Source organism: Cyprinodon tularosa, unplaced genomic scaffold (genome assembly GCF_016077235.1).
Source record: "Cyprinodon tularosa strain WSP-4 unplaced genomic scaffold, ASM1607723v1 ctg867, whole genome shotgun sequence".
NCBI lineage: Eukaryota > Metazoa > Chordata > Actinopteri > Cyprinodontiformes > Cyprinodontidae > Cyprinodon > Cyprinodon tularosa.
In genome coordinates, this window is record NW_024039637.1 from 885,905 (window position 1) to 910,163 (window position 24,259).

At 40.2% G+C, this 24,259-nt stretch overlaps 1 protein-coding gene across 1 annotated transcript in view; it reads right to left on the reverse strand.

Moving 5' to 3' along the window:
* Positions 1–136, reverse strand: part of LOC119775312 — a 101,952-nt gene extending 101,816 nt beyond the window's left edge. The window contains 1 exon segment of the mRNA XM_038273244.1: positions 48–136. The gene's annotated coding sequence lies outside the window, so the exon portion shown is untranslated.
* Positions 137–24,259: the final 24,123 nt, after the last annotated feature.

The window sequence follows — 24,259 nt, forward strand, 5'->3', positions numbered from 1 at the left end:
AAGTTTTTTTAAAGTCAAAGTTTAACTATGAAGAAAAATAAACTTACAGTTTGCTCAAACTTCCCAAAGTGCTGAAGAGACTTGACAGGTGAACCTGAGGCTGAGCTGCTTTCTGGAAGGAGTCAGAGCTTCACCTGTAATGGAGGCGGAGCCTGAAGGGAATCTCTTATGTTGCTCAGAAATATGAAGGATACCCAGAAAAACCTGTTTGCAGGAACTGAAAACAGGCTGCTTGTTGTGAGACGTGTCTGACTTTAGATGGTGATTTAATTGTCTCTCTAAGGAAAACTGTTTTAAAAGAGAGGAGGCAGAAGAGTTTCAGATGAAAGGAACATGTTTCTGAAGTTGATGTTAGAAGCTCTGCCATAGGAATGTTGGATGCAGTTTGAAATCCAGAGCCTTCTTGCTGCAAGGCAGCAGTGTTACCCACTGTTCCACTGAGCAGCAGTTCTGCTGTAATATTCCAGCTACATTAAAATCCCTGGTTAGCTTAATTGATCATGTAAATCCCAGTGAACCCAATAATTTGTGTAAATATGATGGCTGTTGGTCTGATTCTGGTTAAAAGAAAGACTGATCAGTTTTATTGGTAAGTTTGGTGCTGCTGGGTTGTCGATGTTTTTAGAGAGAAGTTCTGTTCCTGTTATTGATGTCTTTCAGTGGTAGAACTGGAGTTGGGTGAGTTTCTTCAATGTCGTCACCAATACAATGCATATATCAACATGATCAGCTGGATGAGAAATAAAGAACTAATTCATGGTTTCCTTCAACTTTATTTCTAATTAATTTTCTATTGAAGTTATCCTAAAAACATCTACTGTCACTGCAGTACTAAAACACACTTGTAATATCTGAAATGTTTTCTATAAAGTAATTTAAACCAGTGACATACTGAGAAATAATTTTGATGGGATGTTTCTTTGTTTCAGGTGAATTCACATGTTTTCTGGTTTTGAGGATTAAATCTCTCTAAACCATCAGCTCCCCCTAAACCTCCCACTGTGAGGAATCAACCAACACAGCCCCGTCCTTCAGCACCTCCACCTGCAGCACCTTCACCATGTATTCAGTCTCAGATCAGGAGCAGCTCCATTACTTCCTCAGCTCCACCTGTTCAACACATCCACTAGTTCCGGACACCAGCTCCACTCCATCTGTCAGCTCAGTCTGACCAACATTTTATGAACAAACACTGAGGACCATTAGACTGTCAGAACAGTTCATCATATTCTGAAATTAATTAGTTATACATTTAAGGCCTCTTCCTGTTTGATCAGATGTTAACATGATGTCATTAATCATCTTCAAATACATCTAGTTTCCTCTGGATTATTTTCTTCTTTCAGTTGAGGCCCTGAAATGTAGCAGGAAGCTGCAAACCTGTGTCGTGGGAAAAATTATTCAACTATTCATCCTAGTTAAATAAACGGAGATTGATGGATTTCACTCAGTCGGCACATTTATTCATATCTTTGCAAAGAGAGAACAGTTCATCATACAGCCCTTATGGCACAGCATTCTGCCCTGTTCTGCTATAGCAGCGTTCGTTCCTCCTTACTTACAACAATGGAAAGCAGTCAGAGTCAAAACAAATTAGACAATTTGGTTAAACAGTAACATGTTATGAATAAACCTTGAGAAAGAATATGATTTGTTATGGGAAGACACTATGTCTGGTCCACAAACACCACCCTGCAGAGAATGGTGTGGCCTTGAAAGTGAAACAGACTGAGTGAAAACTTTTATAGTGAGTAAATAGGATAAATTAATATATAATAGAAGAGAGATAAAAAAAAAAACAGTCCACCCTTTCGATTATAAACGGATATTATCCTTGTGTAATCTATATTTTAAATAAAGGAAAATTTATGAATATGAAAAACTAAGAAACTAAAATTGTGAATTTATGTATAGAAAGCTAAAAACTACAAAACTAAAATTGTGAGTATATGTAAAACGAGTTAAAATAAGAAACTTAAATTAAAAACAATAAGAAAATATATATATATAACATGCACAACTGCATTAAGTCAGTGGACAATGTTAAATTCAATTCAAATCAGTTTATTTATATAGCGCCAAATTCACAACACATGTCATCTCAAGGCACTTTACAGTTCAACCAGATCAAACAGTCAAATTGATACAAAGTTTTCTAATCTAAGGAAAACCAGTTGATTTTATTGACTCATTGACTCAAATACAATCCCTCACACTAAGCATGCTTGTAGCGACAGTGGAGAGGAAAACCTCCCTTTTAACAGGAAGAAACCTCCAGCAGAACCAGGCTCAGTGTGAGTGGCCATCTGCCAAGGCCGACTGGGGTTCAAGGAGACAGAAGCAGAGACACAAAAAGCAGCTATTAAAGGCAGTCCCGTCCAGGAAACACACAACCAGGCAGACAAGCTCTGAGCCAGCTCCCATGCAAGAGGACGAAGAGAGCACATCCACTCAGCCACGGTCAGAGAAACAGGACCACACTGAAAAACAGGCCGATCTCCAGCATGTATAAACAAGGGTGTTGATGGAAGCAGCACAGCTGATATTTCTTTCCAGGATGGCATCACAGCCAAACAGGAACAGACGAGGCAAAGCTACTCTGAGGAAAAGCAGAGAGAGCAGAACTTTGGAGATTGAACTAACAGATTCTGCAGAATAGGATAATGGAGAGAGAATGAAGCAGAATGATGAAATGGGGGTCCCTATGTCCTCCAGAAGTCTAAGCCTATAGCAGCATAACAATAGAGATAGCTCAGGATAACCTGAGCCACTCTAACTATAAGCTTTATCAAAAAGGAAAGTTTTAAGCTTAGCCTTAAAAGTAGACAGGGTGTCTGCCTCACGGACTAAAACTGGTAGTTGGTTCCACAGGAGAGGAGCCTGATAACTAAAAGATCTGCCTCCCATTCTATTTTTAGAAATTCTAGGAACCACTAGTAAACCTGCAGATTGAGAGCGAAGTGCTCTGTTAGGAACATAAGGAACAATCAGATCTCTGATATAAGATGGAGCTTGGCCATTTAAGGCTTTATATGTGAGAAGGAGGATTTTAAATTCTATTCTGGATTTAACAGGAAGCCAATGAAGAGAAGCCAGGATAGGAGAGATGTGATCTCTCTTTTTAATTTTCATCAGAACTCTGGCTGCAGCATTTTGGATCAGCTGAAGGCTTTTAACTGCAGTTTGTGGACTTCCTGATAGTAAAGAATTACAATAGTCCAGCCTTGAAGTAACAAATGCATGGACTAGTTTCTCAGCATCACCCCTGGACAGGAGAATTCTAATTTTTGCAATGTTCCTCAGATGAAAGAAGGAAATTCTAGAAACCTCTTTGATATGGGATTTAAATGACAGGTCCTGATCAAAAACAACACCAAGATTTTTTACTTTATTATCTGAAATCAGTTTAATCCCATCAAAATGAAGGGACTGGCTAATCAGTTTATTTTTCAGAGACTCTGGTCCAAAGACTATAACTTCTGTTTTGTCTGCATTCAGAAGGAGAAAGTTAAGAGTCATCCAGGTTTTCATGTCTTCAAGACATGCCTGTAATCTATGTAATGGGTTAGCTTCATCTGGATTTATAGACAGATATAGCTGGGTATCATCAGCATAACAGTGAAAATTAATCCCATGCTGTCTAATAATTCTACCAATTGGGAGCATGTATAAAGTAAAGAGAATTGGTCCTAGCACTGATCCCTGTGGTACTCCACAGGTAACCTTTGAGCATGTTGAAGATCTGTCATTAACATGAACAAACTGAATTCGATCAGATAGATAAGATTTAAACAAGTCTAGTGCTGTTCCTTTAATTCCAACAAAATATTCAAGTCTTTCTAATAGAATATTATGATCAACTGTATCAAATGCAGCACTGAGATCCAACAGGACGAGCACAGATACAAGTCCATTATCTGAGGCCATGAGAATATCATTAGTGACTTTCACCAGAGCTGTTTCAGTGCTATGATGAGCTCTAAAGCCAGACTGAAACTCTTTAAAAAGTTCATTATGGTGCAAGTGATCACAAACTTGTTTGGCAACTACTTTCTCAAGAAATTTAGATAAGAAAGAAAGATTGGATATAGGTCTATAATTAACCAAGTCATCTGGGTCAAGAGACGGTTTCTTAAGCAGAGGTTTAATTACATATATAAACTAGAAACTGTCCTTATTTTACAGTTTAACCTTAATTAGGCAAGGCAAGGCAAATTTATTTGTATAGCACAATTCAGTACAAAGACAATGCAAAGTGCTTTACATGATTAAAATACAGGAAGATAAAACAGAATCAAAGCAAGTAGGAAAAAAAAATAGATAAAAAAATAAAATAAAATAAAAATTGCAGAAACAAAAAAAGAATATTAAAAACAGTTGGAAGTTTTTGTTAGATTACATTTATTTATTTGTTGTTGTTTTTTTTGTTTATGGAGAAGAGGACTTTGTTTGAGCTAATTTTCCAGTATTTGATTTTTAATTATCTTTAAAGCTCTTAGCATTTGATCAAAAATTTCTCCTTCGGCAGTTGACAATTCCCCAGAACCTTGCCTTTTGTTCTACTACCATAGAACTGCAAAACCTTTCCCATTATCTACAGGTAATTTAACTCTGCCCGATATGCAATTTAACTCTGCCCGATACACACCAATCCTACCTTCTGGTGGCACCTACAACCTTCCTCTCACTCTTAGAGAGGCAAGGTCTTTTGGTTCACAGGCGGAAAAAAACAGAATTGCCTTTCGTGTCCCTGAAAGAAAAATAATCTTTTATTTTATATGTATATTCTTTAGTATTGTACTAATTTTAGTGCATTAAAATGATTAACCTATTAATCTTTAATTTAGCTATTTTTTTTTCTAGATTACATTTATTTATTTGATTTTATGGAAAAGAAGAGGACTTTGTTTGAGCTAATATTCCAGTATTTGATTTCTAATAATCTTTAAAGCTGTTAACAATCTGTTGTTTTGTAATTTAGTTTTTGAAATTTAATCTAAACTGTGGCGACAAAAGATTCCTCTCACCGTCTCAAGAAAGAAATGGTTGGTTTTGATCCTCCTGCTGACCTCCAGGGACCTCGATGCCAGAAGTCCTCACTCCCTCAACCTTCTAACGGGGTAGTGAGGCTGGAAGACTGCTTCCTCCAGGTGGTACCTGACACTTCTGACAATCGCTGTCCTCAGACCAACCGCCATCATCTTTATACAAACCACTGGGTTTAAAAGGATTTACAGGTTCTATTCAGTTGACCTGGGATTTTTTATGTACCTGGAATATTACAGCAGAGCAAAATCAACCTGCCTCCAACATTCTACTGGCAAAACAATCTTCAGAAACATGTTCCTCAAATCAGAACTTCCTCTGTCTCCTCTCTTTAAAACAATTTTATTGCTCCTTAGTGGGACAATTAAATCACCATCTAAAGACAAAGTCCAACACATCTCACAACAACCAGCCTGTTGGATCAGATCCCGCTAACAGGTTTTTTAGGGTTTGCTTCATAGTTTCTGAGCAACAGAAGAGATAAATTTAGAATAGAAAGAACAAACTGTTGCCGTCCCTTCTACTTGTCTCTCTTTAGGAGCCGCCTCCATCACAGGTGAAGCTGTGACTTAGCCTAGGGCTCACCTATAAAGTCACTTTAACACTTTGGAAAGTTTGAAAAACCTGTAAGTCTATTTTTCTTCATGGTTAAACTTTGACTTTAATGTGTTTAAAAACTTCTTATTTAAGCTCAAAGTTTCATCAGTTTTATGTTTAAAGGAACATTTTGAAGATTATTAAATATCTGAAATCAGTCAGCATGATGAAGAGCTGATGTATAGATATTTTTTTCACTTAAACTAAATTATTCTTTGTTTTTAATGAAACTGTCATCCTACCTGTTAAAGTCAAACACAACAGCTTCCTGATGCTTCTTTTATCATTTCAAAGTCAAATTAGCTTAAATTTGAACTTCCTTTTTAAAGAGGTTAAGTTTGTTTCAGCTTTAACTGAAATGTGAAAATATCACATTTTATAGGTTTTAGGTTGGAAAATGCAGATTTTAACTAGTTTAAATGTTTTGCTGCAGCAGGAAACTGTTCTAGACCTACATTCTGGGATTCTATAGCTCATTCAGTCAGACTTTTCAGTCAGACTGGAATCACTGAATTCCATAAGCGTCGTTAGACCTATTTAAGGGTGGCTTCAGTCATCCTTTCTTTGGCATTAGCCACCCTATAATTATTTTGCGATTTAAAAAAAATATATATATTTTTTCTGTATTTTTCATATTTACCCAAAACAAATGCAGTAAAGCACCGAATAAAAGCCATAAAGAAGACAAGTTAATCTGAACAATAGTAGTTCCTGTTACCTTATTGTGTAATACAATTATTAATATTAGGCTTAGTTATTCATATGCCTCATTGGCTCCGCGTCCGGCGTCACGTCACGTGGTAGGCTACGCAAGCACCAGTTGGACCTAGCAGGCGCGGTGCAGTGCAGCAGTCAGAGCCGTCTAATAAGAGAGTTGCGCAATCTCCATAGACCTCATGGACCAATCTTTCCACAGCAATGGCAGCTCTCATACAGCCTCACGGAGCATTTTACATGTGAATCCCCATTGACTTTAGTTCCATTAGAAGTTCACTTAGTTCTAGGAGGTGGCCGTAGAACACATAAAATGCGGTAAAGGTAATTCCTTTGTAGGCTACTTAACCTTTGTTTGGTATGTAATGGTCCTGTGTTAGTCTTGAGCAAACAGAAAGTTGCTGTTTAGAGATATTTAACCTACGTGAATCACATCACCAACCGACTTCCTGGTCCTCCAATAACGCAACTCTGTTTTCTCTATGGCTCTGGCAGCAGTAACAGCGCGTCATTTGAAGCTCTTCATAGTCATCAAGCTTGATAAGCTGTAGGAAAGTTATGGTTTCGTGCAGATACACAAGGTGAGTTTGCTATTTGATGTCAGCGTTCACATTTGCTTAACTTTACCTGTGCCACATTGAGCTACGGGAAGTGAGGAAATGTTGTAGCTTGTCTAATTCAACAGTAGAAATTACGTTACTACCATGGTGAACAAACTCAGCGGTCTGGGAAAACACGATGTTGCAGCCTATTAGCATTAGTTTTGTCAGTGGAGTATAAACTGTCTGTGTGTTCGTTGGCTAGATGGACATACGAAGATTTTTCAAGAAAGTAGAAAGTCAGGAGCGAGAGGACACAGCGGAGGAGGAGGAGGAGGAGGAGGAGAGAGGAGGAGGAGGAGAAGATGAGGTCAGTCTAAACAACGATGTATTTTGCCCACACAGCATTGTGCAACTCATTGCTCGAGTAAATACGTTGCAGCTGTTGCCTAGTTTAAGAACGTTGTGGTCGCATAGTGAACATTTGCTTTTTTGTTTGTTTTAAGAAGCATAGTAGTTTATTAAATCGATTTCAGCGTCTCAGTGCCGAAAGTCATGCATATCAGCATGATGACATGATTAGAACGTGTATAACATGCCCCCTTTGAACGTCAAGTTAAAGGTCGAAATTCAAGTAGTCCATAGGCCTATGCATTAGCAATCATCAGTCCCAACCATTGAGAGTATCTCACTGGTCCCAACACATCAAACATAGCACAAGCACAACCCAACAGGCAAATGATGATGACCCATGTGCAATGTTTTGTACTCATCTCAGAAGTTTTCCTCTTAGAGAGTGTCCGTTATTTTGGCCAACTTTAAATGTGGAAATTGGCCTATGACAACAAAATATGAACTTAAACATTATATTAGAACATTATTTCATTGAACAGCCATATAACATAACCTACTTACTTTACTTCCCTATGCTGTAGTTTTGGAAAATGGCATACATTATGATATGATCAGATATAAAATTAACTTCAGGGTTTAACCAAGGTTTTTGTTTTTGGACTCCCTGAAGGGTGAGACAGAAAGACAGACTGTGGACGAGAGTGAGGAAGGGAGTGCAGGTGCAGAGGAGGGCGAACAAATAAATCTACAGGGAGACATGGAGGGATCTGAGAAAGAGGCAGAAAGTGAACAAGCAGGCCACCATGAGGAAGAAAATGACCAAGAAGCTGCTGCTCCCCTTTCTGATTTAGGTGACAAAGATTCAGGTCCCAGACAGGTGAAGCTGAATAGCTATCCACAGGACAGCTTTGGTGCACAGAAAAGGGCATTTAACCACAGCTGGTTTGCTAAGTACCATTGGTTAGAGTATTCCGTTAGCCGGAATGCTGCTTTCTGCTTCCCATGTAGAGTGTTTGGCAAAAACATTGAACATGATGCTTTGGTTAGCAGTGGTTGCAGACATTGGAAAAAAGCTTTGGCTGTCTTCAACAAGCATGCCTTGGCACAGTCCCATAAGGACAGTGTTGTTGCATGGAGGGGGTACCAGGCAACTACCCGGCAGGGAGATGTGGTGCAGCTGATGATGTCTGGTGAGGCAACTGAGATAGCAGTGAGAAGGGACTACCTGAAGCGAGTTGTTGCTGTCACCTCAATGCTAGGGGCCCAGGGACTACCCTTTTCCTGGTCATGATGAAAGTGTTGACAGCACAAACAGAGGCAACTTTGCAGCTTGTATGGAGCTTCTTAGGAAGTTTGATCCATTCTTGCAAAGCCATAATCCCCCATCAAATGCCACATACATCTCACCAGGCTCTCAGAATGAGATGGTGGAGTGCTGTGCTCAGGAAGTGACAAGTGTCATTGTGTCTGAGATCACACGCTCTAAAATGTATGCCATCATGGCGGATGAAGCAAGAGATGGACGGTCAGAGCAGCTGGCTATTTGTGTCAGATATGTGTCAGAGGGGCAGGTGAAGGAGCATTTCCTGGCACTTACAGAGCTCATGTCATTTAATGCAAAGTCTATTGCAGACAAGCTACAAGAGCAGCTCCAAGCCAATGGCATTGCAGATGTTAAGTGTGTGGCACAAACCTATGACGGTGCTGCTGTGATGAGTGGACCCACGGGAGGTGTGCAGGCCCCATTTAGAGTACTTCATCCTGAAGCCATCTATATACACTGCTATGCACATGAGCTTAATCTAGTGTTGTGCTATACCTGCAGGGCTGTTCCTGAGGCTCTGGAGCTGTTTGATTTGCTGGAGTCTCTGTACTCTTTTTTTCACCATCTCCCTTGTACATCACCACACATTCAAACATGCTCAGCTGAAGCTGGGTTTGGCAGTGGAACTAGCTTGAGACCTTACCTGCCATATTTGAGTGCCGGTCAGCCACCAGGTCGCCCATGGCCACCGGTATCAAATCAAAGCTAGCAAGGTTCTCGACTATCTATGCTTTGCTGATGTTTCAGATGCTTCTTTCCATCACTGAAGGTCTCCACAAACTCCTTCAGATGGAGACATTAGGCCTGGCTGAAGCATTGATGGGAAAAGATGCTGTGCGCGACACACTTAAAGGTAAACGCACTGATGCATTTGCGACAGAAATGTTCGAGAGAACCAAGGCTCTGTGCCTCACACGACATTCCAGAACCACATGCCAAGAAAAGGCAGAAACAGAGGAATATGGCAGATTTTGTGTGTGACACAACTGTTGGTTTGCGCACTGAATTGGTGAACTCTGAGGTCTTAAAAAGAGAGATGCTTTCCCCCTGTTTGGATAGGATGGTTGGTGAACTTGAACAAAGGTTTGCCAGTGTAGATGCAGGACTCCTTAAAGGAATACAGGCATGCAGCCATAAATCTGACAACTTCTTGAATGAAGTGAATTTGAAAGGGCTTGCTGGGCACTATAACATTGACTTGAAAGCAGAGGAGGTCCTTGTTGCCAAAAACTTTCTTGCTCGCAAAGCAGATGCTGGATATACAGGTGCTGGTCATAAAATTAGAATATCATGAAAAAGTAGATTGATTTCAGTAATTCCATTTAAAAAAGTGAAACTTGTATATTATATTCATACATTACATACAAACTCATATATTTCAGATGTTTATTTTGTTTAATTTTGATGATTACAAATGACAACAAATGAAAATCTCAAATTCATCATATCAGAAAATTAGAATATTACTGAAGACCAATAAAAACAAAGGATTTATAGAAATGTTGGCCAACTGAAAAGTATGAACATGAAAAGTATGAGCATGTACAGCACTCAGTATTTAGTTGGGCCTCCTTTGGCCTGTATTACTGCAGCAATGCGGCGTGGCATGGAGTCGATCAGTCTGTGGCACTGCTCAGGTGTTATGATAGCCCAGGTTGCTCTAATAGTGGCTTTTAGCTCTTCTGAATTGTTGGGTCTGGTGTATTGCATCTTCTTCTTCACAATACCCCATAGATTTTCTATGGGGTTAAGGTCAGGAGAGTTTGCTGGCCAATTAAGAACAGGGATACCATGGTCCTTCAACCAGGTACTGGTAGCTTTGGCACTGTGTGCAGGTGCCAAGTCCTGTTGGAAAATGAAATCTGCATCTCCAAAAAGTTGGTCAGCTGCAGGAAGCATGAAGTGCTCTAAAACTTCCTGGTATGTGGCTGCGTTGACCCTGGACCTCAGAAAACACAATGGACCAACACCAGCAGATGACATGGCACCCCAAACCATCACTGACTGTGGAAACTTTACACTGGACTTCAAGTGCCTCTCTTCTTTTCCTCCAGACTCTGGGACCTTGATTTCCAAAGGAAATGCAAAATTTACTTTCATCAGAGAACATGACTTTGGAGCACTCACCAGCAGTCCAGTCCTGTTTCTCTTTAGCCCAGGCAAGACGCTTCTGACGCTGTCTGTGGTTCAAGAGTGGCTTGACACAAGGAATGCGACAGCAGAAACCCATGTCTTTCATACGTCTGTGTGTGGTGGTTCTTGAAGCACTCACTCCAGCTGCAGTCCACTCTTTGTGAATCTCCCCCACATTTTTGAATGGGTTTTGTTTCACAATCCTCTCCAGGGTGTGGTTATCTCTCTTGCTTGTACACTTTTTTCGACCACATCTTTTCCTTCCCTTCGCCTCTCTATTAATGTGCTTGGACACTGAGCTCTGTGAACAGCCAGCCTCTTTAGCGATGACCTTTTGTGTCTTGCCCTCCTTGTGCAAGGTGTCGATGGTCGTCTTTTGGACAACTGTCAAGTCAGCAGTCTTCCCCATGATTGTGTAGCCTATAGAACTAGACTGAAAGACCATTTAAAGGCTTTTGCAGGTGGTTTGAGTTAATTAGCTGATTAGAGTGTGGCACCAGGGGCCATCAATTTTGAACCTTTTCACAATATTCTAATTTTCTGATATGATGAATTTGAGATTTTCATTTGTTGTCATTTGTAATCATCAAAATTAAACAAAATAAACATCTGAAATATATGAGTTTGTATGTAATGTATGAATATAATATACAAGTTTCACTTTTTTAAATGGAATTACTGAAATCAATCTACTTTTTCATGATATTCTAATTTTATGACCAGCACCTGTACACCCCAAGACATGCTGGCTGTACATAATCTTTTCAGCGTAGACATGTTCCCCTCGCTGAAAGAAGTCCTACAGGTAGCTCTGACTGTGCCTGTAAGTAGCTGCTCATGCGAAAGGTCATTTAGTGCTCTGCGTAGACTGCACACTTGGCTGCGAAAAACAATGGGGCAAAAAAGGCTTCATAACCTTGCAGTCATGGCCATTGAAAATGGCATTGTCAGTCACCTCAATGACGGCAAAGTAATTGACCGTTTTGCCACTATGAAGCAGAGAAGACACTTGTTGATTCCTCCTCCTACAAAGTAAGAAGAAAGTTAAGCTTAAGTTGAAGAAGGTTTAGTTCAAGCTCAAGTGTACTTTATTGTCAAATCTATGTTACAAAGGTTAGTACAGAAGTTTGAAATTGTGTTTGACCAGTCTCCAATTTGTGCAGTTAAAGTAAACATATAGGACATTGGTAATAATCTCTCTCACACAAACACATGCTCACAGGGTGCAATAAAGAGACTAACATATAAATACACAAACACACACACACACACGCACACGCACGCACATACAGAGCATATCAGTGGTCATATAGGTTATTGTCAGTATTGTAGATGCAATATGTAAGGTGCAAAAGGTAAAGTTCAAGAGGCATGGTGATTGAAATGTTCATGCAATGTTCATCAGTGTCTTTGAAATGGTCATGTAGCTTTCTCTAGTGTTTGAGTCTGATGGCTTGTAGAAAGAGGATGTTTCCCAGTCTGTTAGTGCGGCACTGTGTGCTATGGTATGCTTCCTTGGTTTGACTTTAGTTCTAATTTGTACGTTTAATATACTGTTGATTTGTGTTTTAATCAATACATTGTACTTAATAATACTTCCTTTATTTGCATTAAAACTTTGTCAGATTAATGTGAAAAACTCTCAAGGATATCCTTCTTTGCGATGCTGCTATTGTCTGTCGTCTACTGTCCATTTATGCAACTTGTATTTTGGATTTATATATCTATAAGACAATGCTGGATTTATTGTTAAGTTCCTCACATAGGCCTATATGTGTTTCTCCCTGTGCCAGGTGTAGACAAAGAAAAGCCAAAGTCCAGGGCACACACACAAACCATGCACACACACAGAAACAGGGTTATTGCAAAGCAGACATGGGGTGTGGAGGGGCCCCTGACAGGTTGTGGGTGGAGGGGGAAATGGGGAAAGGTGAAAGAGGGGCAGGGGAGTTCACCATCCTGATGGCCGGGTTGAGGGTTTATGAAGATGTTGGAGAGTCTGGTGGTTAGACTACTGTCTTCTGTAGAAGGTTTCCATGATAATGAAGTGTTTCCCAGGTATGATGCTCTTAAAATAATGAATTCTTAGACAACGCCTTAGCAGGTGCACTGAAAAAATTTCGGCGCGCTGCGCGCGCAATATCTTCTGGGGGCTGAGCCACCCTTGTCTCTTAAACCTAGAGACGCCCCTGCTGCATTCCTTCAAAATCAACCTTCACTTTATGTTTACAAACTGCTTCAATCACTTTGGTGTCGTAATTTAAAGGGGAACGCCAGTTTCTTTACATTGGCCCCTTGATTTTACTTTATTACATCATGTTCTACTCACCCATATTAATTTTGTGTCATTTGGAGCCGTTCCTAAGATATTCTCTTAGGTTATATCCAAGTAACATCTTCCTATGGGCAACGACTTGAAGGCACAAACTGAACTGTTCGTAATTTATACTTTATGGTACGCCAGCATTCAGAACATTTGGGTGAATCACTGTCCTCCAGACATCCGCGGTTATATTTTTTATTTTTATATTTTTTAAAAGCGAAGTGGCATGTGTATGACGTCATCCGCGCGCGCCGGCTACCGTTCATTCATCCTGTCGGCTTAACTGCTGCTAGTTTTACTCACATGCCTGGAAGATGTCTAGTGCTACTACCACAGATGATCTCACTCTCCAAATGGAATTGAAAGATTCAGATTAACTAGAATGAATAGAAGGGGTAGAGCGTAGCCACCTGACATCATACACACACGCTTTGTTTTAAAAAAATATAAATATAAAAAATATAACCGCGCATGTCTGGGGGACAGTGATTCGCCTGCATGTTATGAATGCTGGTGTACCATAAAGAATAAATTATGAACAGTTTAGTTTGTGCCTTCAAGTCGTTGCCCATAGGAAGACACTACTTGGATATAACAAAACCAAATATCTTCTGAACAGCTCCAAATAACACAAAACTCATATGGGTGAGTAGAACATGATGTAATAACGTAAAATCAAGAGGCCAACGTAAAAAAAAAAAAAAGTGGTGTTCCCCTTTCAAATGGGAATCAGGGAATGTAAATGTATCTTCATGTTGTATGTTCTTGGCTGCAGGTCCATGTGTGTAAGCTGATATAAAGTGAGCAGCATGGATCAGTTTGAAGACAGAGAGGACAGAGTCCCTCCCTTTAAAACCAATATGTGTGGAGAACGTGAGGACCAGAGCAAAGCTCAGAGGTCAGATCACCATCTCTACAGTAACTCTCCAGGACTCTTCTTCTTGTCAGAGCTCAGCATGAACATCACCAAACCATCTTTATCCACAAGAAACAAACAGAACCTGGACCAGAACCCAGCTGTGTGTCCTTAAGGACCAACATGTCAAAGGGTTACCCTATTGATTTTAAAGCAGACCTACCTCCAGCAACAAACAGGTGAGCTGTTTCTAAATGTTCCACTAATTAGGTTAAACTAATTCATTCCCACATATTAATGTGAACACAACTCTTTCTCTCACATGTCTGTGTTCACATGTGAAGCAGTGAGTGATAGAGGCTAAATAATGGAAATAATAATAAAGGATTGTTTTATTGTGATGATGTGAAATGATCTTGTTAGATGATATTGGAGCTAAAATCAGTCGTTCTTCCATCCAGTTGAATCTTTCTGGATCACCTTGTGTCTCATTAGTGAACCAGAGTTGGTTCTTCTGCAGAGCTTACACTGTAAAAAAAAAACTGTTGTTTTCACGGTAAAACGCCGGCAGCTGTGGTTGCCGAAAAACCACCGTAAAAATAAAAACTGGCCCCAGAACATTTTCTTTTCTATGGCAAAATACTGGCAGCCGTAATTGCCGATAAAACCCTGTAAAAATAAGAATACGGCACCAGAACATTTGTGCCTTTACGGTAAAATACCAGCAGTTGCAGTTGCCGAAAATGCCCATAAAAATAAAAATACGGCACCGAAACATTTTCTCCTTTTAAGGCACAAATCTGGGAGCTGTGGTTGCCAGCTAGATCTGTAAAATAACAGTGGCATGACATTATTTTGTGTTTTGTTTACAGTAAAACAGCAGCAGCTCTGGATGCAAGAAAGCCAGTGTAGATCTACAGCAATTAAACATTTAGATACTGTTACCATATGACTTGTCAAATATAGAAAAAAAACAACCTTCATTTTAATAGAGTTAACACCATGAAATAGTCCTTCACAATTATATCAAATCAATTAAACTGCAACTTTATCATATGCATGTAAAAAAAAATCTTAACTACACACAGTATTTGGCAAACCTTTCACTTAACTGCTGCTGTCATACTACACACCCAAAGTAGGGTTTTTAGTCATTCTGCTCTGTAAGCTTAACAGACCAAGCATGAATTGATATTTTAAATTCCAAAATTGTCGAGTTATTTTGGGGTTTGTCTGCCTGAACTCGACCAGGCTTGGCACAGAGGACGCAGGAAACAACTCAGATCAACTTAGTCATTTCTTTTATTTGACTTTTGTTATTTTCTGTTGAATCATAAGCAGGTTGATAACCTCAACAAAGAAAAGAAAAACAAACAGATATTAGTTCCACCATGAACCATAGTCACGCATGCAAACATGTATAGTTCTCTTTATTAGACTTAGTATAATATAGATTAAATTAAATTAAACATTCTCTCATTTATTTTCTCTCATTTTCTCATCTAATTTCTTAAATTAAACATTTTGATCAGTATCATAAATCTCATTTCATGATTTACTAGAACATAAGTGGGAAAATGAAGTAAAATACATACCAGTAGCGTCTCTGTGCTCCACTGACTCAACCACACCCAGGGCAAACAAACAAAAGGCCCATCAGGTGCTCAACCAAGGCTAATCGACCTAGAGCTTCTTGCTCTCTACTCTCTCTCTGAACACCATGTGAACACTTAGGCTCTCTACTGCCCTCTGAAACACTCCATGCACAAAGTAGACATCATCACATCCCAGAGTGAAAAATATTAAAAGAAAAACATGAAAATTAAACAGCATAAAGCACATAACCCAACACCTCCCACTTGAGCTCCTGGTTAATGAACCCAAGGAGGTCACACTATTGTCTCTTAATGTTGCTCCTCAATAGGAAGCAGAACCACCAGGCGTCTGACATCCCTGTGAACGATGGTGTAGGGGATTCTGGATGAGAGTTTTTCTGTGTTTTTTCTTTGCTTGTGCAGTGTCCCTCCTTTACTCATTGGAACAGGGTAGCTTGGAAAAGTCCTCACGTTCACATCCCTCACGACTCCTCTTTGGTCAGGATTTACACCGACAACTCTGCCAAGCTTGTATCGGCCTCTTAAAGCGTTTTGATCCGCCAGCCACACAACATCTCCCACTGTGACATTCCTCTGCTTTGTGTGCCATTTGCTTCTGATGAACAGGTTGGGACCAGCCAGCTCACACCACTTTCTCCAGAACCTGCTGACTTCTTGCTGGATACTTTGGAGCTTGTTTACACTTTCCTTGGCATGGGCAGCAACTTCTCCAGCTGACTTCTTAGGCCACTCCTCCGCTGGCCACTTCAAAAACTCTGGCCCGTTTTGCCACACAGATCCTTCCTTCAGATCTCTTGCTGTGCTTCCTCTAGTCATTATATCGGCAATGTTCAGTTCCCCAGGAATCCACCACCAGTCTTCAATAGGTCCAACTCTTTGGATCTCACCCACACGGTTTGCAAAGAAGGTCTGGTAACCATAGTTGTCCTTTTGAATGGCGCCCAAGACTGTTTGGCTGTCCACTAGATGGAACCACTTCTCCACGTTCAGTCTCCCATGTCTCTCAAAATACTTCCTGAGCCTGGCTGCAAAAACGGCTACACAGATCTCGGCCTTTCGCTTCTCCCTTTTGATCCAGCCAGGTCAGCTTGGCCTTTGCTTCCACAAAGCGGACGTCAACTCCTCTCTCTGTATCCCACCTCAGATACATCACTGCTCCATAGGTCTTATCACTCTCATCTGAGAAGGTTATTCCCCATGGTTTCCCTCTCCAGTCAGCTGGTGTGATTCTTATGTGGAATTTAGTACGACCAAGCTCTACATATTCTTCAAATATCTTAATGGCTTCTTCTCTCAGACCTTCTGAAAGCGGTTTATCCCAGGTCTCTCGAGTCATCTTTCTACCTCCAGCCTCTTGGAAGGCCTTCCTTACAATGATTGCTCCCTTCTGTTTGACTGGTGTGACTAGCCCAATTGGGTCATAAAGCCCAGCTACCTGACTAAGCAGCTCTCTCCTGCTCAGTGGATCAGGTGTTTCCAGTCTCACATTCTCCTTGTTAAGATGCTCACCCAGTCTAACCTTTCTTTTCCTGTTGGAAAAGTTGATTGATGTCATCATGTAAAGCATGTCCTCTTCCGCCTGATACCCAGTGATGTTATGAGATGAGCCGAGGCTTCGAGGCGTGTGTCGAGTAATGGAGGGGGCGTTTCCCCGATGCGCGCGTCGAGGCGTGATTCATTTAGAGGCGGGGCCAAAATTGATGACGTGCGAGGCCTCGCTACCGTGATACCACGTGACCGCTTCGGTATGTGGTTCGGGAAGAGCAATAATTTTGACAGGCATCTAAACAGCCTCAGTGTTCAGTCAAGATGTGGGAGATTGTAGGAGAGTTGCTGGATAAAATTTGGATAGATTCTAAGAATAAATTGGTTGTTTTTCCAACCAATCTAGTTGCTTAAAGCTAATTTGGTTTGAATAAACAATGTAATGATTAAAATTTGAGCAAACCACCAGACAAAGCCAGTCTTAACACGTCAGTGTTAAGAAGTATTTTCTCCCAGATCAGACTATCTACATGAGTGGCGTCCTCTGTAAAGGACAGACTCTCACGCTAGAGGTTGATGGTTCAAGACCTGTCTCTCTCTTTTGAAAGTTTTGATTAAACTTAATTATTTTGGCTGATGAGACTAATTTGCATTGTTTTGCCCGAGTAAAAATATAGATTGGGAAAATTAGGTCGGTTTAGTCAAAAGATTGGTTGAACACAACTTCCAACCTGATTAAAACCAAAAAACATGGAAAAACTATCATGTTTGAATAAAAATGGCTAACACCTTTCATTTTGTTCATCATTGCCCAATTTGCACAAACACTTTCACTGTCTGCTTGAGTTTATTTCAATAAAATGGCAGAAAAACTGTGCACCTCAAATGATGGTGAGAAATTTTAGACTTAAAAAAACTTACAAATGATTTTATTATACACACCAACCATTAACAATTTTAAGGGAACTTAAAAAGAGAAAAAAAGAAAAACAATTGAAAAAAAAAAATCACAGATTTTATTACAAACTGTAGTTCTGCTGTCCACCAGTAGGTGGTGACATGTTCACATGAAGCCTCATGAACTGTGGGGATCGTTGAAGCAATTTGGCCAAACGGTTCAATGCCTCATGAGGCTTCATCTCACCATCACTACCCAACACCCAGGGCCTTGTTGTCTTCAGCCCTCATCTGGTTTGGAAGGATGATTGTTGCTGCTTTTTGTGGTGCTGCCTCCAGCTCTTGTGGGATTCCCCCTGCAGCAACCTGCCTCCCACTTTGGCCTGACCACACCCAAGGCTTGAGAAAGAAGCCTCCTGCCTTCAAGATGTCCTCCACTCCTTGTGTGATTTTGATCAGTTCCTCCAGACTGTTGTGGAATGTTAGGATGTCATCCACATAGCTATCTTCTTCCAGAATCCTGCACTCCTCCTTCAGGTGAGCAAAGATGGATAGTCTTGCCGTCTCACGCATAGCAAGCTGTGCTATGCACCCCGCTGGTCTGTCCCCTATGTTGACCCGTGTGATGACATATTCTTTTACATCTTCCTCTGGCTTGTCCCTCCAGAGAAATCTGTGTAGATGCATTTCACGTTCCTCCAGCCACACTAAATTATACATCTTTTTGATGTCACCAAGGGCTGCATACACACCTCTTCTGAACCTTAGCAGGACAGCTCTAATTGGGTTTAGAACATCTGGCCCCTTTAAAAGAAGGTCATTCATGCTCACGCCTTTGAATTTTTGGCTACTATTCCACACCAATCGCACTGGGGTTGTGACTGAGTGAGGGTTAGGTGCCACCAAGTGGCTTACGTACCACACCGGCCCCTTCCAGTTTCCTCTCATCTCCTCAGTGAGTTCCATGGCAGCATGACGTTCAACCATCTCATGTATTTGCGCTGTGTATGCAGTTTTCCATTCAGGCTCTCTCTCCAATTGCCTTTCTGTTCTTAAAAATGTGGCTTCCACTGCACTCCTGTTGTTGGGGAGAGAGGCAGGGTCTTCAACCCATGGATACCTTGCATCCCAGTGTGGTGAGTTCACGTGAGTATCTTCCTTCTTGATGTACGTGAGACCTTTTTTAATGATCTCCAGTTCTTTTTCCTCTGCCAGGGTCATTTCTATCCCTCCCGGTTGGCAATTTACACATCTGCATCCCCCACATCTCGGTTCACAGGCTGCCCCAATACTCTTCCATCTCCACCATTCAAGAAACTCACTGTTAGTGGCTCTTGTAAAATTTACATTAGCCTGATGCTCCTTTTTTAGGAGGGAATCCTCTGCTTCAGATGTGTCTCTGAGAATCTCCTCATATTTGACAGCAGCTGTTCTCATGGACAGGGCGAAGTGGGTTCTTGACCATTGGGCTGCCACTTCTGCATCTTCAAAAAGATCAGGATGTGCTCCTCCCACTGTCTTCCCAAGTGGACTCTCCCACAAGACGAGGTCCCCAACCACTCTCTTCCTTTGAGGAGCAAGCCTTCCCTCTCTGTGGCTGATAAAAAGCTCGACATCTTTTGGTCTTCTTAGCTCCTCCAGCTCAACCTCTGGGAAGAATTCTTTTAACCTCTCAGGTTCTATTACTTTGTGCACCTTGGCAATATCATCCAGCCCATAGCAGACCATTTCATGTGCTCTTTCCTTGCCTTTGGGTGTCTTGATCCTGACTCTGAGAAGGTACCTCTTTGTGTTCACTCTCATAGTCATCCCACCAACACCATACAAAACCAAGGTTACATCTTCTCTTCATAACCTCAGCCTGTCAGCAGCCTTATGGGTAATGTAGTTTGTGTCAGATGCAAGATCCACCAGTGTTCCCACCTTCTGTCCTGCATTAGCGGTGACCTCCATCAGCATCAAAATAACAGGAAGCTCACAGAGCCCATTTCTCATTAAAAGCTCTGACTGTTTTTTGTTTGTGTTAGCTGACCGGGCAATACTGTTGGTGAATGCATTTCTGCATCTCTCTGCCATTTCAGGGGTAAGTTCAGACAGAAATCTTTCTTGTTCTTCAGTCAGCTTGCTTTTCCCCACACTGCTTTTCCTGCTGGTTTCAATGCTAACTTTGCTGTTGCTCCCAACTGGACAGAGGAGACAATGGTGATCAGAGGTTCCATCTTTGTTACAGTCTTTATTTCTGCACAGGTAGGTGTCCTTGCAGGAATTACTGACATCATGCAATCCGAGGCATTTCTTGCATGCACCTAGCTTCTTTACGGCCACCTTTTTCTCCTGAAGTTTCAATCCTCTAAACTTCTTACAGAAGAAGATCTTGTCATGATGCCTCCAGTCATCACACACTGCACACACTTCCCCCATTTCTTTCTTTGCCATCTTGGTAGAAGCATAACTTTTCTCAGGTTTCCTTCCTGGGCAGTAGTCTGGTATCTCTCTCTTCTGCACAGTTTTGAGCTGCTCAAGTCTCTCCAGGACGCCTTCCTGCTTTTTTAGGAACTTCAGGAGCAGATCAGATCAGTGGTTCTCTGGGGTGATATTATTGCTTGACTCTAGCATGAAGATCAACCAGTCTCTTTTCACAAAATCAGGTAATTTACTCTCTATTGTCCTAATGACCAATGGGTTCCTCATTGCACCGGAGCTCACTAGCTCTGTCAGATCTGCTAGGGCTTTTTCCACAGTCTGAATTACTTCAATGACTTTCCTTGGTTGATTTCCCTTCACAGGAGCCATTTTCTCTAATTCTTCTAGGATTTCTAGGACAATTGTTGCCTTATTGCCGAACCTATTCTCCATGACTCTGAAGATCTCATCAGCAGTAGTGTAGGTTGACAGTCTGAGATCCTTCATTATTTTGTCTTCAACGCTGCTGAGAAGTTGAATTTTCTTGACCTCTGGCGACCCAGATGGCTCTCCTTGTCTCTGAAGATTCTCCCTATCATTTCTCCATCTGAAATAATCTCTGTTGTTTCCACTGAAAGTAGGAAGAGCTGTCGGTTTAATCCTCACTGTAGGTGCTGCTTGTATTGGACCTCCAGCCACCACATTTGCAGGTTGCGCAGCACTTGCTTCCTCTGTGATTTCATCTTGACCATACTTTGACCACAGGTTCTTCTGGATGATTCCACACACCTCATTAAACCTTGTTTCAGCCTCACCAACAGTCTTTTCTATATCACTTTCCAGCTGCTCTTCAAGGCCCGCCTCTTCTTCTTTTGTTGCCTCAGCCAGCAATCCAATCCTGTATTCATCGTTCGCTTCAAATATATTTCTTAGACAGACTGAAAGCTTATTGAATTCCTCCCGTAGCTCTTCTTCTACCATGCCATCTGCTCCTTTACTTATAAAGTTGGCTTGTCTGGTGAAGCTGTTTTGCAGTGGTCCTCTCTCTTTTGAACTGTTTGACCGTCTTCTCCAGAACATCTTCTGCCATTTTAGACTTTGTTGACACTCAAAGCTTGCACCCTTGCGTCTACAGCTTTACACTGGACCCGTTTATCTTTTTGTCCAGGCTGCCCGACTGGTTATCAACTGTCGAATTATTTTGGGGTTTGTCTGCCTGAACTCCACCAGGCTTGGCACAGAGGACGCAGGAAACAACTCAGATCAACTTAGTCATTTCTTTTATTTGACTTTTGTCATTTTCTGTTGAATCATAAGCAGGTTGATAACCTCAACAAAGAAAAGAAAAACAGATATTAATTCCACCATGAACCATAGTCACGCATGCAAACATGTATAGTTCTCTATATTAGACTTAGTATAATATAGATTAAATTAAACATTCTTTCTCTCACTTATTTTCTCTCATTTTCTCATCTAATTTCTTAAATTAAACATTCTGATCAGTATCGTCAATCTCATTTCATGATTTACTAGAACATAAGTGGGAAAATGAAGTAAAATACATACCAGTAGCGTCTCTGTGCTCCACTGACTCAACCACACCCAGGGCAAACAAACAAAAGGCCCATCAGGTGCTCAACCAAGGCTTATCGACCTAGAGCTTCTTGCTCTCTACTCTCTCTCTGAACACCATGTGAACACTTAGGCTCTCTACTGCCCTCTGAAACACTCCATGCACAAAGTAGACATCATCACATCCCAGACTGAAAAATATTAAAAGAAAAACATAAAAAATAAACAGCATAAAGCACATAACCCAACAAAAATGTACCACAAAAATATCATCCTCAGACTTTTAAATGTAAAATGCATTTTATTTTAACATATTTTAGGCAGTCAACCATAAGATGTCTAATTTTCATCTGACATTTAACACACAATTGCCTCAATAACAGCAAGAAAAGAATAACCTGTGAAATCCTAACGTACTTTGCTTAAACCTATTTGTAGTACTAAACTACTAATAGCTAATGAAAAAAAGTAGCTTAGTTTGTGAACATCAAATGCAATTTTTGACCAATTCTAGAAGCAAAATGTTAACAATATACCTGCATATCTTTTTCACATCAAATACAAAAGTGCCCAATGGAAAGCAGAATTTTTACATGTTGCACCATAAATCTCAATATTCACTGCCTCCACAACATAGGGAAATTTAAACACAGGAAATTCCTGGAACTGTGAGGTTTACATTTTTCAAACAAAGAACAGTCGAACTGTACTCTCAACACTGAGCCAGGTATTTTATCAAGTAACATTTAAAGCTAACATTCAGAAAAATATAACTCTGGATATACAATATCTATGGTGTATCATACACATCTTCATGACATCATACCAAGAAATCCTGGATAGGTCTAGATCCACTCATGGTCTGCAATGTCTGTAATAAGAGTAAGGACTCTGGGGTTGACAGCAAGCAGTTTTTTCTTCTTGCTCTCGACCTTGGTGCCTCTCTCAGGGTTTATGGAAAAGAAACACCTTTATAAGAAAAAAAGAGAGTAAAAGAAAAAGACAACAATATTAAAATCCGAGACAGGTGTCAAATGACTATTTTACATTGGTATAGTAAAACAAACATCTACCGTTGGATGAACTCCAGTGTTGATCGCAGTTCCACTGGGTAGTGTATGTTGAAGCAGTAGTAGCTGCCAAATATCAGGCAGATGGCGGAGGTGAAGGTTGTAATGTGGTCGTTGACAATCTTTTGGTCGATGCTCAGCATGAATGTCTCAGCAGCAAAGCAGTTTGATCCTAAAAATAAGCAACATAATTAAAAAAACTTTACTAATGGAGGCTTTAATGTCAGCCACATACATGCATACGTACAGAAAAAAACAAATAAAACTCTCAGAGACACATTAGAGCACCTTCCCCATGCACCTTTTATTTATCATTACTTTTGTAAATTTCATCTTATTTCACTGAAAGCTGATATTTTTCCCATCTTTAATTGGAGGGTATGAATAATTTAACCACAACTGTATATGCATATATAAATGCATATATATATATATATATATATATATATATATATATATATATATATATATATATATATATATATATATATATATATATATATATATATATATATATATATATATATATATATATATATATATATATATATATACATACAGTCGTCATCCAATTTATTCAGAGCCTCAAATTAAAGATTGATTCTCCACATATGGTACAGGAATACATGTGTAATGCAAAGCACACCAAACTAATAACCAGTCAATATAGCTGCAAAGTAAAAAAAAAAAAAAAAAAAAAAAAAAAAAAAAACGGGAGTCCAAAGGAAAGACTGGATGGGAGAAAAAAAAAAAAAAAAAGCAGGCGCGATGGATATTAGCGGGCTTTTTTCAAAGTCTAGGTTGGCTAACATATATATTCTAGACATAAGTTAAAGCTCTTATTCTTTGCTATCTTATATATACTGTAGTTAGGCTATATATCATTAATTAGTACAACTATTGAAATTACTAGCGATTACCTCAATTCTCTCCCCTTCCTCCAGATCTTGGAGGTGCCCCAAAGTCCACAGCTGTTCAGGGCTTAGTCCGTCTTCTGTCCGTAGAGGATGGTTATTCCAGCCTTCCATAAAGGTTTCAAGGTCCACCTTCAGTCGTGCAACAAAGATGTAGTGTACACCAAATAGCTGAAGAGCATCAGAAGTGTCAAGTACACCATCCTCCTTGAGAGAATGTAGAGTATGATAGTACATGCTGGTCACTGCAACCCAGACATCTTTCCACAGTCGTTCAATTCTGTAATTATTCATATGATTAAAATACTTTTGTAGCTTTGCATTCCCAACTGTAAAGTCAGTTTATTTTTAGAAGAAAAAAAACACAAAAGTCTGACCTTTGATTATAAACACTCTTCCCAGAGATGAAGCTT